This window comes from Calidris pugnax, unplaced genomic scaffold, assembly GCF_001431845.1.
Source record: "Calidris pugnax isolate Ruff unplaced genomic scaffold, ASM143184v1 scaffold4, whole genome shotgun sequence".
NCBI classification, from domain to species: domain Eukaryota; kingdom Metazoa; phylum Chordata; class Aves; order Charadriiformes; family Scolopacidae; genus Calidris; species Calidris pugnax.
Genome location: NW_015090781.1, coordinates 3,242,059 through 3,248,275, shown reverse-complemented (window position 1 = coordinate 3,248,275; position 6,217 = coordinate 3,242,059).

Below are 6,217 nucleotides of genomic sequence, written 5' to 3'. Positions count from 1 at the left end.
AGTTCCCTCCATCCAAATATTTGCAAATCTCACCAGGAAAAGCTGAGGCAAAAGCCTAGTTGCCATGTTCAGAAAAGCATCATTGTATTCTAGTACTTCCCAATGTTTTTGTGTATTGGACTTACAAGCAGCTTCCTAAACAGGTAATGTCTATAAATTTATAGTGTTGCTCTAAGTCGGTAAAATAGGAACTCACTGAGACTCAATTTAAAGTTTTAGAAAGCAGACATTCTTTACTGCAGCACCAGGTGCACAGGGGATCTCACCCCCTATTGTGCACACAGAATGCTGTCGTCAAGCCACATTTCTACACGACAAGTACACATATTCATTACAGTTCCAAGAATTCATTTACATATTATAATGAGCTTTTGGGCATGCATATTTGTGCCTTCTGGTGGTCCTGATCCTGAGTGAGGGTAATTTCTTCCTCAATCTTCACCTTCTTCACCTGTCCTTTGGCTCACTTTTCATGTTGGCAAAACATTCTAACTGCTTAATTAACCATTAAAACTAATGATCTTCCGGCTACAGTCTGTTTGTCAGACAATGTCCATACTTATTGCATCCCTGTCTTAGGCCACCATGTTCTCAAGGCCACAGACATCCTTTCTTTTCTTACTAGGTCCGTGGAAGGATTTGGGATGGTTACTAAAATAGCTGCATTTCTTCTCTGAAAGAACATTCCAAGAGTTTAACCATTTATGGGAATGCATAAAGTCTGCTTTAGGTATCAATAGAAACCAGGCAATTAATTGCCGTCAACAGGTTTTGTAATTACAGAGTGATTTGTAGGCATTTAGCTTCAGCCATGGAGATCACCTGCAGTCGAGGAAAGCACTAGTGTCCCCAAGGAGTGTGCGGTGGTGATGCTAAGCCACAAGGAGCTGACCTGACAGACCAAACTACCCTGTTCACACCTGCATGGGGATTTGTACCTATAAAGACCCACTGCAGCACAGGTGCTTGCAATGAGACAGAGCTGATGGGAGCCATTTGGATGGCTTCTTACTCAATTACAACCTGCTGAGTACAAAACCAGCTTGGTTTTCTGTAGCTGAGTGTGGATAAAAAGCTGTGGGGGTAAAGCAAGTTAAAAGTGGGGTTTATTTTTAAAGTGCTTGGTGGTGGGTTCTTTTATGTCCTATTCAGTCTGTAACTTTAAAGTTTATGGTGCTTTGAGTATTGCTGATGGTGATTTTCTGCTCTGAGGAAGAACCTGAAATTTTGGTAAGTGCTTTTGAGATCTTTTTTTTGTGCTGGCTTCATGTGCTGACTTTAGTTGTTCTTTTACTTATATTATCTACCCTTGCTATGCCTGAGTTCTTATATTCAAGTTCTGTTGGATTTTTTTTGGTAAGGTGTCTCGTTAGCTAAAACACATACCTTGCGTTAGCTTTAGTAGCCTTGCTTATAGCCAGCTAGGCTTAAAGCTCCCCGTCTGAGCATGTAACATAACTGCTGAAGGAATGAGCTTCTTGTTGTTTTCTTTTGCTACAAGGGCATGTTCAGGCAGGTATTGTCTCCTTGGTTACTGCAGGAAAGCTTCTGCAAGGTGTTATGTCTGTGTGTGTCATTAAGGTATGTCAGTGAAAACACACTATGGAAAGTAAGCTGCTTTCTTAAGATCAGGCTGTGTACCCTACTGTTTCTTGTTCCTCAGTTAAGTGAAGGCATCATCTTGGCTGGGTTTTCTTTTCAGTATGTGAGTACATGCACACCTAACAGATGTCTGTCTCTGCTTTCTGCACTTAAAACTTGTTTATGTTGCAATGTTTTTACTAGTTACAACAGCAAAACAGTACTAGGGCTAGATTAAATGTTTGTAGTAGTGGTGTATAACTGAGGTGTTCTGCGGTTTGCTTGGCTTTTTAAAAACACAAATGCTTAAATCTCTCTGGAGGCAATGGCTCTTTCACCCCAGCAAGCCTGTTCTTTTATCTAGTAGATGCAAGTCCACATATAGTAACATAACTTGATTGGGGCATTGATTCTAGCCTGTAACTTCCTAGCATCTTCTGCTTGTGAAAGATACTGATGTAAATTGTTATTGTTGTGCGATGACAGGCTTTAAACACTTTAGTTTGGAAAAAATGACATAGCAGGGCTTCTCTGAATGATTGTGTTCTTGGAAACACAAGATTGCCTTTTGATTCCTGTTAAAAAGAATCAATAATGTTGCTTGTGAGCATGTTCTGTATTGTCTAAAGACCATAACAGAAGGTAGTTGGATTCTTCCTTAAAAAAAAGACTAAAAAACAACACAACCCAAACCCCCAAATGCATTACAAAGTCATAGATCAGCAGATCTATTGTTTGCCTTAGGGGGTGCAATAAGAGCCGTATTCCCATGGGTAATTCTAGCTCAGATGTTTGCACTTAAGCTAGAAATACAGTGTGTGTTGTAAGAGAAAGCATTTTTATATGCTAAAGGGATGATCTGTAATACAACCCCGAGGTCTGGATAATCTGTTTCCTGCCCTGTCCCACCTTTTGGTGTGTTGATCCCATGGGAAGATTGAGTACAAACACGTAAGAAGCTGTGCTTTCCTTGCTTCTAAACAATACAACCTCGTTGCAGGATGCACAAGAACGAGATCCAAGTGTATTAATGTTTTAACTACTTGTGTTTTAAATGGTTTGCTGTGACGTTGGACACCAGTGTGTGTCAACAGTTGGAGGAAACCCACTGTGAGCATGAAGCCCCTCTGGAGAAGCAGGCTGTGTAACCAGCTAAGACCTCTGCAGGGTGTCAGGAGACTCTCCCAAAAACACTTCAAGGGCAAAAACTTGTAATCAAGCAGCCGAGAGAACAGGATGCTACGAAAGCACAAAAACAGTGTGCAAAACATCTTGGTCTGCTATGAAAACCGCCTGCGTGTGAGATAAGAAAGTGCCTGTAGGGAACTGGAGCTAGGCAGGAGGATCAAGGCTACAGTAGAATGATTTGTCTTGGAGTAGGTGAAGTAAACAATATAGAACCAGGAGGATCCAGATAATTATAGGGGTGTCTGAAGCAACTCTTGCAGAACCTTGTGATGCCACCTGTTCCCGTATCACTAACACTTGTGTAGGATGTAGAGATTGCCAAAGTAATGATATGGGAAATGCCCAACTCAGTTATGGATGTAGCAAAACCGAGACCAATGGGGAAGAAGTACTTAGGGGTGGATTGTCTCTTTGGGAGGAGACCGGCTGGAGGGAGGCACCAGCATGGCAGAAAAGTGAATCCTGAAATGAGAGAATAAGGTATGAAATGAGATGAAGGGAAGTGGGTTTAGCTGACTGCAGGAGACATCTGCAGATGGCCGTGAACCACTGGGATGCTGGAGTGATGCTCCTTGGGCAACTTGCTGGGCTCTCCATCAGGTCTATGTTGGAAAGACTCAGTGTGGGAGGGGAGAGCAAGCAGGGGCAGCCTTGCATTTAGTACTAAGTGCTGTGGGAGGGGAGGGTGATGCACCTGTAACTTAACAGCAGTCACTTGTGGTTCATGAGACTTGATTAGTAGCTTCATAGTTGTGTGTAAAAATGATATGAATAACCATGAGATATTAGTGGTGTGTTAATGAGGTTATCGATCATTCAGTTGATCTGTTGGTGTGATCAATAACAGTCTCCTGAGCCGGTTGTCTCAAGAGTGCAATCTGAAGGGGAACAGCTGGGCAGAAGCAGTGACAATTTGGGGCTTGGCTCTCCCAGTTTGGAAGCTGGAGCCAACTGATGCTGAGATCATCTCTTTGAACAAGAGAGTGTGTGGGTGGAAGTGATGGATGTCAGATGAACTCTTGACTGAGGGGAGGACAGGGTCTGTTTGCGCAGTCCGTGTTTGAACATGGAGGGGATTATTGGGACTGGGAATGCTATGAAGCGTGGATTAAAATATGCTCAATTAAAGAAAAAAAAGTACTGACTGGATACAGAGCTGTGTCTCAGGGTTTAGACCAGAAAAAGGTGGTGGCTTGTCAGAAAAAGGACCAATTGGGATCCTGAGGTGTGGAGCACAGAGATTTGAACCTTGAGCGAGGAAGACTCCTGATGCAAAGGGTGTCTGCTGTGGCCACTAGGAAGATGAGATGGAGGGTGGTGGGAGCTTTAATAACGCAGAAGTTAGGCTGTGGCAAGAAAGGAGAAAGCTTGGGGTGTGTCCAAATCTTAGCCCTTGGTGCAGCAGATATCTCTGCCCGGGCAGAGGCTGGAGGGGATGATGGTGTCAGGATCACCTTGGCAGCAGGCAGGGGTGGACGGAGCCCTGCCTGAGGATGCAGTGACCCTGTGGTAACACTCACCACGTTTTATTCTTGGCAACACAGCTGTTTCAGACTGTTCAGACCTGCCGTGTTACCCACCAGCTGCCGGGGGAGTAGGAGGAACGACTGCTCCAAACATCTGTCAGCAGCAAGCTGCATTTTTGACCGCTATTTGAGCAGAGTTATGCGAAGGGGGTGGCTTTTAGATCACTGGAATCAAGTAAAGACTTGCTCTGTGATGACTAGGGCTTTTCCTGGTGTTTTGACCTCATACAGAGCCTGGGCTTTGCACAGACCTCAGAAATAAATGCCAGACCCGTACTGAATGTCAGTGCTTTCTGGGAATGCTGCTTGGAATAGCTGGAACAGATCTGCTCCCTCTTCAAAGAGCCTGTGACTGACTGTAATGGGTATTAAGTGCTATTTCCGATGTTACCAGTGCCAGCTGGAGTCCTTCTCTTTGTGGTGCACTAGTAACAGCAGAGTTCAGAGGAGCAGGGTGAGCACTAGGGTCTTTTGGTTTCAGAAGTGAAATCCTCCCCCGTGGTTGAGCTGAAGGATTGTTTCTGGTGTGAGAGCTGGGAGTTGTTCTGAGCCCATGTCCTGGAGGGGAGCACCAAGTGCTGTAGGTTTGGTGTGACTCCATCTCAGCAGGGTGGCAGCTTGTTCCCCATGGGAGGGGAGTTGGTGTGCTCTGAGGTCCTCTAGGCTGTCCATCCCAAAAGGAGATCTGGTATCAGCTGTGCTGATGGTATCTTCTCAGTTGTCTCAGGCAGCTGTAAGGATATGGACAGTCAAGTAGTTTCCTGATGGAAAGGCCTCCCCTGTGGTACGGGGGGAGGCAGTGTCAGATCTCCAGCATTGCTGGGGGAGTTTCTCAGAGTGGGTGAACGATGTGGGGAGCGAAGGCAATGAGGCTGCTTGCAGTCCTTCCTCCAGTCCAGTTCTACCCTTCAGTGTGCCAGAACAAGCAGCCTTGCTGCCTCCTGGCTGAAGAGCCTCATGGACCAGCATATTTTGCACCCTGCAAAGCCTGCAGACCGGTGTCCAGCTGCTCTAAGCTCCTCAGGTGTGCTCACAAAGCTAAATTTTGCCAGACAGGTTCAGAGATGAGCAGGTGAAGGAATTGGTCCAGTCTGGAAACCTGGGCCCCTCATTCTGCTGCTGAGGTGAGGGTGTCACCCCTTAGCTGCTGCTCCTGAGCAGCTCTGTGCCCTGGGGACAAGTGGGTGGCCAGCCATCTCCATCTGCCTGCTGCCCTGTGCTGCTGCTTGCTTTGATCTCACCAAAATAGCTCCTTTTATCACAAATGTATGAAACTGTCTGGATCGGTGGGTTTCTCCTGTTTCTACTAATAACGTTCACACTTCCAGTGTCTGTCAAAGTTTTTCCACCTTGTAGCTGTACTGCTTTTTGGGGAATCGTTAATCTTTCATTCAAAGTACCTGCTCCTCTCTGCAAAGTTTTTTGTTTGTTGGTGGGATTTTTTTCCCACCCTCATGGGCTGTTTTCAAGCTGCTTTCAGTATCTCCAACTCCCTGAAAGGAGGGTGTAGCCGGGGGGGTCAGTCTCTGCTCCCAAGTCAGGCCATGGGACAAGAGGAAACGGCCTCAAGTTGCACCAGGGGAGGTTCAGATTGGAGATTGGGAACAATTTTGACACAGGAAGGGTTATTGCACATTGGAATGGGCTGCCCAGGGCAGGGGTTGAGGCCCCATCCCTGGAGGGATTTCAAAGCCGGGTTGCCATAGTGCTTAGAGCCATGGGTTAGTGATGGTTTTATCAGAGTGAGGTTGATGGTTGGACTGGATGATCTGAAAGGTCCCTTCCAACCCAGACAACTCTATGGTTTATCTTGCTTTACATGTTACTACTAGATGGCACAATGCAGCACGGCAAATAGCCTCACCCCTTTTCTGAGAGGCAGAGGCCGTGTGTTCTCCTGCCTCACCAAACTTTCCATCTAG